The following is a 12,828-nucleotide window of genomic DNA, read 5'->3' as shown; positions in this document are numbered from 1 at the left end:
CCCGAGAGTGGGCTGGAAACTGGGTTCAGCGGGTGAGTGGGAAAGTTGGAGGGCACTCGCATAATGAAGCAGATAATTTCATGTCCACCACCTGCCCGACAGCATCGGCGTGCAAAGCATATAGGACGGCAGCTCCAAGGATGCATCAACGCCCAGCTTGAAGCAGTATTCATTCATTCAATAGTATTTACTAAGCGCTTACTATGTGCAGAGCACTGTACTAAGCGCTTGGAATGGACAAATCGGTGACAGATAGAGACAGTCCCTGCCCTTTGACGGGCTTACAGTCTAATCGGGGGAGACGGGCAGACAAGAACAATGGCAATAAATGGAATCAAGGGGAAGAACATCAAATTAAAACAATAGCAAATAGTACACTATTCCCAGCCCTGTACCTCATCGAAAATTTGGAGGTGGCTGAACGTGAATAATAATAACGATGATGGTGTTTGTAAAGTGCTTCCTGGGTCTCAAGCACTGAACTGAGCACCGGGGTACCTGCAAGGTAATCAGCAGGACACAGTCCCTCTCCCTCATCAGGCTCATGGTCTGAAACTGGCTTCCAACTCTGTTATATTGTAATCTCCCAGGCGCTTACTACAGTGTCCTCTCCACAGTAAGCATTCATTAAATATGACTGATGGTCTAAGGTGGAGGAACAGGAGTCGGACCTCCTTTTTACCGATGGGGAAACTGAGGTTCAGAGAAGTGAAATGACTCGGTCAAGGTCACACAGCTGGGATTGGAACCCAGGTCCGTTGACTCCCAAGCCTGTGCCCTTCCCATTAGGCCACGCAGAAGCAACATGGCCTACCAGAGAGATCCCAGCCCAGGGAGTCAGAAGGACCTGGGTTTTAATCCCGGCTCTACCAGTTGTTTGCTGTGTGAGCCTTGGGCAAGTCACTTCACTTCTCGGTTTCCTCGACTGTCAAACGTAGATATCTTTTCTCTCTTCTACTTAGACTTTGACCCCCATGTGGGACAGTGACTGTGCCCAACATAAATAGCTTGTACCTTCCCCAGCACTTAGAATAGTGTTAGGCACATAGTAAGCGCTTAATAAATATCATCCCAAAAAAAGGCTAGGAGGCAGAGCTGGTTAAGGTAACTGGGCAAGCAGGCCGTGGAGACAGGCCTTCCCCGTGGCAGCATGGAAACCTGGGATTATTCAGGAAGGAGTTGCCCAATGGGCATTGGTGTATTAGTGTAGTAACCGTGTCGATAGCATCCTCTTCAGAGCTTCCACCATCTTGAATGGGTGGCGGGAAAAATGTCGTTAGGGCATCTTTCATCTAACATCTGCGAAACGGGCCGTAGCCCAAATTCTATCCATCAGTCAATCAGCGGTATTTATTGAGCACTTAGTATGTACCCGAACACTGTACTAAGTGCTTGGGAGAGTACAGTAAATACCAGTGTCCTCTCGTATGAACTTCTGGGGAAGTCACTGGGAACATCTGTATCTTCCCAGCTGAGTCCTGCTGTCGGTCCAGTGGAGAGCACCGTGTTCTGGGTCCCGGTTCCGGTTTTGCAGGTAGCTGGCTAACATGGGCCAAGGCAGCACATGGACTTTTCAATGCGCCATGCCCCTGCCCACTTATTTGGTTGCGGCATTCTGGTCCCCAGCGGGAAGCTGGCTGGCAGGGACGAGGGAGCGTGAGTGGTGCCACTCGCGGGGAATCAGTTCCTCTACTCAGGCTCCCGGTCCTGACCCGAAATGCATCCGTCATTCCAGATGCGAGACTCGATCATTTCACCCGTGATGCAAACTCTCCTGGCTGGATCCCATGTAAGGATTTCCAGAAGAGTAGAAGGTTTTAAGTCCCATCCGTGTTTAATTTTCCATTTCCCTCCTAAGCTGCGTTCAGCAGCTGTTCCCTCGAGAAAAGCATTTTAGTGGATATCCTCCCTTCGCCCCTCCTTTCCTTCCCAGGGAATGGGGACACTAAATTCCTGGCAACAATTAGGAAACCATGGGATAGGGGCTTATTTGGAAGAAAAGCATGCGTGAGTGGCTACAGTGGTGTTCGTGTGTGTGCATCGGATCCCTGAAGGAGGCTTCTTTTGCCTTGTTTAGAGAAGATCTCTAGGAGTCACCAGTTTGGGAGATAACCACTTCTGGTCCCTCTGGTAAAGGGGAGGTAAATAATTATTATAATAATTATGGCATTTGTTAAGCACTTACTATGTGCCAATTACTGTTCTAAGCACTGGGGTAGGTGTAAACTAATTAGGTTACCATTCAGACATTCCCTCATTGGGATTGGGGCCATGGAAATACCTTCAGGAGGAGGAGGAGGAGGGTAGGCATCGACTGTAAAACAACCTCTGTTCTTCCTCTCTCCTTTACTTCACTCATCTCGTACTACAACCAATCCACCCATTCTGCTCCTCTAACACCAATCTACTCTGTGTACCTCGATCTCTTCTATCCCTCCACCATTCCCTTGTCCAAACCCTCCGTCGAGCCTGGAACTCCCACGTCCTTCACGTTCGACAGTCCACCACTCTCCCCACCTTCCAAACCCTCTTAAATTCACATCTCCTTCAAAGAGGTTTTCCCTGACTGAACCTGTCTTCCCTCCCCTTTGTGATGAACATGTTTTTGGCTGTATAGCCCCAAAGCCCTGTTACGGAGCATGTCTGTTCACAGCCATAATTTATTTTTATGGTTGTCTCCCCTAGTAAACTGTAAGCTCCTTGTGGGGAGGAATCACGTCTACTAACTCTATTTGTTGTACTCTCCCAAGCATCTAGTACAGTGTTAATAATGTTGGTATTTGTTAAGCGCTTACTATGTGCCGAGCACTGTTCTAAGCGCTGGGGTAGACACAGGGGAATCAGGTTGTCCCACGTGGGGCTCACAGTCTTAATCCCCATTTTACAGATGAGGTAACTGAGGCACCGAGAAGTTAAGTGACTTGCCCAAAGTCACACAGCTGACAAGTGGTAGAGCCGGGGTTCGAACCCATGACCTCTGACTCCAAAGCCCGTGCTCTTTCCAGTGAGCCACGCTGCTTCTCAGTGTTCTACACCCATTAAGCAAGTAATGAAAACCGTTGATTCGTCAAAAGCACCCACTTCTTCTGGACTTTAATCTGAATGAACTAGAATACCTCTCTAGACTGTAAACTTCTTGTGGGCAGGGAATGTGTCTACCGACTCTGTACGTCTTACTCTCCCAAGCGCTTAATACCGTGCTCTGCAAACAGTAAGCACTCAATAAATATGATGGATGTTCTTCAGTAAGTGTCGGAAGGTTGCTTTGCTTTGTATTTGTTAATCACTTAATACGTGCCAGTTACTAAACTTAGCACTGGGATAGATATAGGTAAGCGGGTTAGAAACAGTCGCTATTGCACGTAGGCATCTCGGTCTTAACCCTCATTTCACAGATGAGGTACCTGAGGTACAGACTTGCTCAAGGTCAGACAGCAGACAAGTGGTGGAGCAAGGATTCGAACTCAAGGTCTCTGACTCCCAGGCCCAGGTTTTTTCCACTACATCCCACTGCTTCTCATTTGTTTGGATAAATCCACTTGCATAAATCAAGCTCACCCACAAAGCAGCTTTGTCCTGGTTTGTTAATGCTGTGGGTGTGGCCAGAGGCTCCTGACCAGAGCTCCTGTCAGTGTTTATATTCGGGTGGCCCCGTGGAGAGCTCTTGCCATCGTGTAAAGAGCACCAGATTTGGTCAGACTTTGCGGCCAAGCTTGTTGAAGTCTTATCCGACAGACAATGACTCTCCCCCTGCCTTTAAAGCCTTTTTGAAAGCCCATCTCCTCCAAGAGGCCTTCCCGGACTAAACCCTCCTTTCCTCTTATTCCACTCCATTCTGCGCCACTCTGACTTGCTGCCTTTATTCATCCTCCGCCTCCCAGCCCCACAGCACTTATGTACATATTTGTAATGTATTTACTTAATGTCCGTCTCTCCTGCTAAACGGTAAGCTCATTGTGGGCAGGGGATGTGTCTGTTTATGGTATCTGTAAGATGCTTACTGTGGGCCAGGCATGGTGCTAAGCTCTAAGATAGATAAAAGCGAATCAGGTTGGACACAGTCCGTGTCCCACATGGGGCTCACAGTAGTAATCCCCATTTTACAGATCAGGTCACTGAGGCACAGAGAAGTGAAGTGAATTGCCCAAGGTCACACTGCGGATTAACAGGCTGCGGTCTATCCAGGCTGCTTCATGTCCTTTCTCTCACCTTGCTTGGTGTTTACTTGGAAACTAGCAGTACTTTAAGACCAAACCTGCTAGGAAATTGAACCCAGGCTCAAAGGTCACCGACAGACCGCCAACCTTTCAGTTGATGGAAACTGTGCCTGAATCCGAACTAACTGATCCACATTTTAATGTGCTCATTTAGTGAGAAAATTTAATGCAAAAGAGGAGGATTTGAGATAATTGGACTTGGGAGATTTTTTTTTTTCCTTTTCAGAGGTGACAAGCAGTTGATGGCCTCATAAAAAGTGCTTATGATCACGTACAAATGGCCCAGGAGCTAAATTCCTTGCTTCTAAAGTAATACACCCCATAGCTTTTTTCATTTAGTCAATGCCACCCTTTTTTTCCGCTGTGTGAGTTTGAGCGGTTAGCACAGCTGTGCAACCAGCATTAGGCACATACTCTCTCACACAAACAACCCTCCCCAGTAAACTGGGGTTGAGTCATTTGCGTGTTTTGAGGTAGAGGAATGCTGGCAGAGCCCTGCTTGGAAGTCAGTCCTTTGCCATGAGGCGCTCCTCCCGTCTGAGCACGAAGCTTTCCTTTAGAGGCGTTCTTTCCCACTCGAGCTCAGGCTTACCCCTGCCCAGCCCATTAGGGGGGACAGGACAAGGGAGCTTCAAGAACAGCGGGTTGAACGGCCAGCCACAGAATCCACGAGTTCCCCAGACATGGAAACTCTGCAACGCTTCCGCTTCACGCCCCCCTACCAAGGCACTGACCAAGACCACCCATCCCCCGAGGTCCCAAAGGGGAATGCGAGAGACAGAATCCAATGGGCTAACAACGTTGGCACTCTCAGAAGGCAAACTAATCCAAATGGAAAGTGCCAGGAAAAGAAAATAATTGAAAAATGGGCTCTATTCAAGCAGCAATTACTGAGCTGGATAATGAGGTTTACACAAAGGTTTCTAGTAGACTGATGAAGAGCAGTGTTTTATGCGTTTATGTTGAACAGCTGGACATCAGATAAAGAGCCGGGATGTGAGTACCCACAGCGGCTTTGACATGCCTGGGCCTCGAGTCTACTTTCCTGGAGTCCTGAGCTTCGTTTTATTTTGCTTTGTTACTTTTCTTCCCGGGGACAAAGCCAAAGTGAGCAAACCAAAGACCGCAGAGACTCCAGGTCTGGTATGAACTTCACCTGGAATCTTTCTGATATCTCCTGATCTCCCTTGCTCCTCCTTTTCCTCAACTCTGGATGGAAGTGGGCATTATCTTGGAACAGACTCCCTTCAGAAGCTTTGTACACATTTTATTTAGGGCTGGGATTCAGATAGCCACCCTCTTCCCCGCCCCCCCCCCCCAAACCCCTCAGCTGAGGGTATAGAGAAAGGGATGGCTGTTGTATTCATCAAGATGATTTTAATTACTGAGTCTCAGTAGACCATGAAGAGAAATGGGAAAAGATTTAGAGGGATATCGCCCCTCCATATATACCAGTGGCCATAGAGTATTCTTTTGCTAATACAGAGACAGTAGACCTAAATGAATCCAATCAGAGGCAGATTTAATACCTGGATCGTCACTGGCATTTTACAACATATTTGTACAAATCTGTAACTAATTTATATTAATCTCTGTTTCTCCCTCTAGACTGTAAACTAGAATGTGTCTGTTCATTGTTATATTGTACTCTCCCAACCACTTACTACAGTGCTCTCCACACACTAAGCACCCAATAAGTACAACTGACTGACTGACAACAGTTTGTGCCTAACAAGAATCTGGGTTTGGCCAAAAGTGGTTTGAATGTCAGAGGGGGAAAAAATAGAAAATCATGATATCACCATGTCCTGAATAGCTATGAGCAGAGCTCCAGATTAAATAGTTTTTCAGGCACTCATAAAACAATGCATTTTATGGTCGCCAGTTGTACCCCCGCCCCGCCCCCTCCCCGACACATATAGGATGTCAAACACCCCTTGAGTTTCTAAATTCAGTACATTAGGTAAGAGGAGAGTCGCCAGGAGGTGGACGGAGCCGCTCCAAATTCAGCAAAACCCATTTTTTACATGTCTGTGATGAGAGGAAGAATAGTTCAACTTGTAGGATAGAGTGAAAAGTGGGGTTTGACATAAATTAGCATTTTTTATTTTGCTTTCCCATTTTTCACCTGGAGGCTGCTTTTATTTTTGCCGTTTAGCTGGAAAATGGAAGCAGATTGGCCAAGTGGAAAGAGCACGGGCCTGGGAGTTAGAAAAACTGGGTTCTAATCCTGGCCCTGCTGTTTGATCTTGGGCAAATCCCTTAATTTCTTCGGGCCTCAGTTCCCTCGTGTGAGCCCCATGTGGGGCTTGATTATCTTGGATCTGTCCTAGCCCTCAGTACAGTGTGTGGCATATAGTAAGCGCTTAACGAATACCACAGTTATTATGAAGTATTAAATCTTTTCCTAACATCTAATTCTAATGATGGACTACAGAGACAAAACAATGACTATGATCATATTCATAACTAACGGCACACTGCAAACCCTCCTCCTGCCAAGCTATAAGTCATAGTGCAAATGGGAGGGGAGGGAGGGAGAAGTCTACTTTTCCACTGTAGAATTGACATGTTGGAACCTATCCATTAAACACTGTGGAGACCAATAGCAATTAATGGTATCCTGGCTGTTACCCCAGTTTATTCCATTTTGGTTTTCAGAAAATATACTGGAGAAGCTAGACCAAAGAGAAAAATAACAAAGAACTATATCTTCATAAATGTACTGCCCTCGTAATGCCTTCAAGAGGTAGAAAATAATGCCCAATTAATTCAAAACACAAGAAAGCAGAAAGAAACATTTCAAATTAACCGGTTTTGAACTAGGACATATTTTTTTAAATTAAATAACAGGGCATGTAGGCATCTGGAGGAAAGCAGTTGCTTTGAAGTAAACATTATTTGGAATAAAGTGGAATTGTACTAATGAGGTTTAATTGTGTACCCTCAAGGATATAGCATCCTACGCTTATAAGGATTTGCTCCATTGCAAGTATACAAATATGAAAAATCACCATATATATATTTGGTAGAAATCCTTTTTCAGAAAAATATCACAGTAGAGATGACAACGTGAAAGAAAAAGACCTGAAGTAATTACTAAGCCTTACCTGTGTTATTAGGGAAGAGTGACTAGCCATTTGTAACCTGAATAATGATTTGAAGAAAATAGAACAATATTACAAAATCATAATCAACCAGGCAGTACATTGGCTCTTGCTCAATATGAACTCTTGAATGTGCAATATATAATATTTAGATTGCCACGTGCCTTGGAAGAAAGTTATTTGGGCACCCCGTGTGCAGTAGTGGGACAGTGTTGAACTGACGTACCTGAGAAATGATTAAGCGTTTCGACTGCATCATCAAGGAATGGAGCTCATCCACATTAGTCCTGTAAGCTCCTCGGGACCTGAGAATGTGTCCACCAACTCTATAGATGGCATTGATCGACTGATAACCAGATTAGGGTTTTACATTGACTTTTAAAGAACTGCGCTTCCAAGTTTAGATTGTGTAAATTATGTCAGTGATCCCGGGCAATAGCTGTAGTCAGATGAAGAAGGTGCCTCAGTATTACTTCCAAGTCATGCTTTATCAACTCACTGAAATCCTTGTTCTTCTTACCTTTAGATGAAATCCCCCTTTATTAAGTTGTATTTTGACCAGAATTATTTTGTGTTGGCCAAGAATTAAATATCACTCAGTGAAGAAGACGAGAGCATAAGCTGTTTCCCCATCTGTAATTTGTGGTAATGTAAAGCTCGCTGTGGACAGGGAACACGTCTGCCAATTCTGTTGTATTGTAGTCACCCAAGCACTTAGTACAGTGCTCTGCACAAGGTAAGCACTCACTGAATACCATTGTTTGACTGATTGAATGCCACTATTGGGTCAGACCAGTATTTTCTCTCAGAAGCACAGGATGCTAGGAGAGCCCTCTCTATCTATGGTTTGGTGATATTAAGTGTTGTGGCTTATTTTAAATGACAGCTGCAAAGGAATCACCATAAGCCTTCTGGTAATGTCCATTTTACAGATGAAGGAACTGAGATTCAGGGAAATGAAGTGGCCTGCTCAAGGTCGCACACTAGGCTAGTGTCAGAGCTTGGATTAGAGCCCACGTTCTCCGTCTTCCAGGCCCATGCTCTTTCCAGGAGGTCATGAATACTGTTGTACTCTCCCAAACACTTAGTACAGTGCTCAGTAAATACTATTGGTTGATTGAGAACCACCAGGAAAGGTTTGGGTCAAAGGGAGTTCTAAGGTATTGCCTCAGTGAGAATATCAAGAGCCTTAAATCACAAGAAAAAGCTTTTGGAGATATCAGATAACAAGATTCAATCAATAATAATAATAATGTTGGCATTTGTTAAGCACTTACTATGTGCCAAGCACTGTTCTAAGCACTGGGGTAGATACAGGGTAATCAGGTTGTCCCACGTGAGGCTCATAGTTAATCCCCATTTTAGAGATGAGGTAACTGAGGCACCGAGAAGTGAAGTGACTTGCCCACAGTCACACAGCTGACAAGTGGCAGAGCCGGCATTCGAACCCATGACCTCTGACTCCCAAGTGGCTCTTTCCAATGAGCCACGCTGCTCAGTCACTCAATCATATTCATTGAGCGCTTGCTGTGTGCAGAGCACTGTATTAAGAGCTTGGGGGAAGCACAATATAAGTCACATTCCAGCTGGTTTCCTCTTCGACCCCTGCCATGGCTAGATTTGGAGCCTGTGTGACCAAAGCCAGTGTCTGAATTACCATCCCGAAGTTCTTTTCAGCCCTGAGAAACACCCCATCTCCCATCTGTAGAGTTGCCCTTTATATTTGCATCTTGAAGACACCAGTTCCACCGCCTCAGAATTCTCTTATCTATGAGGAGGCTGGAACCATCTTCAGGTTTCAGAAGTGCTACGCTGATGGTATTAGTGAGAGACATATTGAGCTCAGTGCAGTGGAGTTAAGCGCTCGAGGAAGTGCAGCAGAAGCACATGGCTTGTCCCCGGCCTCCAAAAGCGTACAGTTTCAATGAGGAGCTTGTTGGTGATCCATAGCGGGGAGAACTACTATAATAATGTGTCTTAGATTAGATGGTGTTTATTGTGTTGGATCTCGTCGGCTTTGGCATCTCAGTACCCTGTTGTTCGTGTCCGTGAAGCTGATTTGTAGGATACGATGTCATTTTCGGTCAATCGGTCGTATTTACTGAGTGCTTACAACGTGCAGAGCACTCTCACTTGGGAGAGTACGGCTCAACGGAATTAACAGACACATTCCTTGTCCATGACAAGCTTTCAGTCTGGGGAAGGAGATGGACATTAGTAGGGATAAGAGGCAAGTCTTACTTTTTGTCAGGATCCCAAACCTCTAAGTAGCATTGATTCGCTGCTTTTATTGCTGCTGTTTGGAGAAGCAGCATGGCCTAGTGGATAGAACACAGGCCTCGGAGAAAGAAGCTCCGCCACTTGTGCGCTATGTGTCTTTGGGCGACTCACTTCACTTCTCTGTGCCTTAGTTTCCTCATCTGTAAAATGGGGTTGAAGACTGTGAGGCCCATGGGTGACAGGGGTTGTGTCCAACCCGATTTACTTGTATCTACCCCAGCGTCTAGTACGGTGCCTGATGCATAGGAACAAATCCCGCTCAACAAATCCCACGGATAATATTATTCTCCTTATTATCATTGTTTTTATCCAAACCACTTCATCGAACTATTCATGGTGGCTTTGCCGAGCCATGCCTAGTGTTTCTGAGGTGATGCCCAGTCACTGCCCAGTCCCATTAGGAGGATTCAACCAAGCCAGGCATCGTGACTGCCAATCTGCTGGTGAGAATGGCGGTGCGATTGTAACCCAAACTGGGCTTTGCTTCCTGTCCTGTTCCTGTGCAGCCTGAGGTGCTTGCTCTTTTCAGGAGGACCGAGCTTATGACTGGTCCCAGCATCACGTGACCAAACAGTTGATCAACCTACAGGGAACTCAGCCGTGAAATAGCTTCCACCGAGCGGGAAAACCTCGCTTAGGAAGCTGGGCGTCCTGAGTTAAAAGAAGCGGTTCTCGCGTTGCACTAAATCCTTGGGTCCCCCTGCCTCTGACTTCATTTTTAAGCAGGGGCTTCTCAGACTTCTGCTCAAATATTTTGGGAAGTTCTGATTAGAGAGGAAATCTGCTGGTTAATGAGCTTCTTTTGTATTGTGCTGAAGATTGATTTTTGTGCGGTTTTCCTGTCGATGTCCCAGAGAAATGTATAATCGGCTCACCTCGTCCATAACGGAGTTAATCAAATAAAGCACGAGCACTTTGGAATGTCGCTTTGAGGGCCTGCGGGACTGGAGGTATTGTCACTGGCACTGTTCCAATCAACCAGTGATATTCATTTGAGGGTCTGCTGAGGGTTGAAAACTGTACTGAGAGTATAACAGAAGCCAGACACATGTTCCCTGCCCTCGGTGAGCTTTCAGTCTAATCGGGGAGACTGAGAGAGCAGGAGGAAGAACAAGGATATAACAAAGTTCTTACTCATTCCCTCCCCCTCCCCGCCACTGTCATCCGATGGCTTCTTTTTATGATATTGAAGTGCTTAGTATATGCCAGACACTGTACTAAGTGCCGGAGTAGATTTAAGCCCCATATGGGTTTCCACGTCTTAATCCCCATTTTACAGATGAGGGAAGTGAAGTGACTTGTCCAAGGTCACACAGCAGAGAAGTGGTGGAGCCGTGATTAGAACCCAGTTCCTCCTGACTCCCAGGCTTGTGCTCTATCCACTAGGTCACACTGCTTCTCTAGTCCACACTGCTTGACCCCACTCCCCAATAAAGCTTTCCGGGGCAGTGATTGCTGGGTCGCATCTTCTTAAAAAAAAACTGGCATTGGTATTTATTGAGCGATTCCTGTGCACAGAGTGCTATTCTAAGCCCTTGGGAAACTACAGTGCAAAATAATAATCATTGTGGTATTTGTTACGCGCTGACTAGATGCAAGGCACCGTACTAAACTCTGGGGTGGGTACAGGCAAATTGGGTCGGACACAGCCCTGCCCCACGTGGGTTCACAGTCTCAATCCCCATTTTACAGATGAGGTGACCGAGGCACAGAGAAGTGAAGTGACTTGCCCAAGGTCACACAGCAGACAAGTGGCAGAGCTGGGATTAGAAGCCCTGATCTTCCGACCCCCAGGCTTCTACTCTATCCACTATGCCATGCTGCTTGCCAGACATGAAACCTGCGCCCAAGGAGTTTACAATCTGCAGGGACTGTAGAAACAGAGACTTCTTATAATGTTGGTATTTGTTAAGCGCTTACTATGTGCCGAGCACTGTTCTAAGCGCTGGGGTAGACACAGGGGAATCAGGTTGTCCCTCGTGGGGCTCACAGTCTTCATCCCCATTTTACCGACGAAGGAACTGAGGCACAGAGAAGCTAAGTGACTTGCCCACAGTCACACAGCTGACATGTGGCAGAGCTGGGATTCGAACTCATGACCTCTGACTCCAAAGCCCGTGCTCCTTCCACTGAGCCACGCTGCTTCTTATCCCCTCCGAGGCTTAGAGATGTCCTGGAAGATGCCTCCTTTAGGCAAAAGGAATAGATTTCTACCTCTACAGTCCCCAGAATCCACGGAGACTTGATTGAACAAGTCAGCCAGTAATAATAATAATGTTGGTATTTGTTAAGCGCTTACTATGTGCAGAGCACTGTTCTAAGCTCTAGGGGAGATACAGGGTAATCAGGTTGTCCCACGTGAGGCTCACAGTTAATCCCCATTTTACAGATGAGGGAACTGAGGCACAGAGAAGTGAAGTGACTTGCCCACGGTCACACAGCAGACAAGTGGCAGAGCCCAGAATTTCGAACTCATGACCTCTGACTCCCAGGCCCGGGCTCTTGCCACTGAGCCACCCGCATTTAGCAGGCGCATTTAAGTGCTCTTGTGCTCCTCTCCTGCTTTTCTCATGCCTTTCCATCTCCAAATCTGTAGTGTCCAGTACTGCTTCTGGGCCGTGACCACCCTTGAACTTTTTTTTTGTTTAATGGTATTTGTTAAGCGCTTCCTGCGTGTCAGACACCGTTTGAAGCTCTGGGGTAGGTACAGGTCAATTAGGTTGGACGCAGTCCTTGGACCGCATGGGATTCACAGTCTGAGTAGGGGGGAGAACAGGTATTTGATCCCCATTTTACAGGTGAGGAAACTTAGGCACAGAGAAATTAAGTGACTTACCAAAGGGTCACGCAGAAACCGTTGCCGGAGTGGCATTAGAACCCGGGTCTCTTGACGTGTCGGCTCGTTCTCTTTCCACCATACCATGCTGCTTCTCTACTTACCACTTAAAAGCCGCATAAAATGCCAGGCAGTCTCGCAAAAATTATAGAATGTGAAAAGTGGGTCATGTAACGGTATATTGTGCGTCTGTTTTGTTGTGAATTCTTAGAAACAACAACAAAAAAAGCGCCAGCCCTTGTCATTCACCAGAATTAAAAGTAAATTGCTTAAGGCTTTATTTGGCTGTTTGACGGTGTGTTTGGTCTGTTTTTTGGGGGTGGATAGGCAAGGGCAACTTGAGAATTGCCTGGCAGCTTCAAGGTGCTAGTGGTACCAAAGGGAATGA

General features: G+C 46.3%; 1 protein-coding gene across 2 annotated transcripts in view; it reads left to right on the top strand.

The window, feature by feature from the left end:
* Positions 1 to 12,828, top strand: part of LARGE1 (LARGE xylosyl- and glucuronyltransferase 1) — a 349,906-nt gene that overhangs the window by 63,035 nt on the left and 274,043 nt on the right. The window lies entirely within an intron of this gene.

The sequence above is a fragment of the Ornithorhynchus anatinus genome, chromosome 14 (assembly GCF_004115215.2).
Source record: "Ornithorhynchus anatinus isolate Pmale09 chromosome 14, mOrnAna1.pri.v4, whole genome shotgun sequence".
Taxonomy (NCBI): domain Eukaryota; kingdom Metazoa; phylum Chordata; class Mammalia; order Monotremata; family Ornithorhynchidae; genus Ornithorhynchus; species Ornithorhynchus anatinus.
The sequence above is the reverse complement of the archived record's forward strand: the minus strand, read 5'-3'. Positions and strand labels throughout refer to the sequence as shown.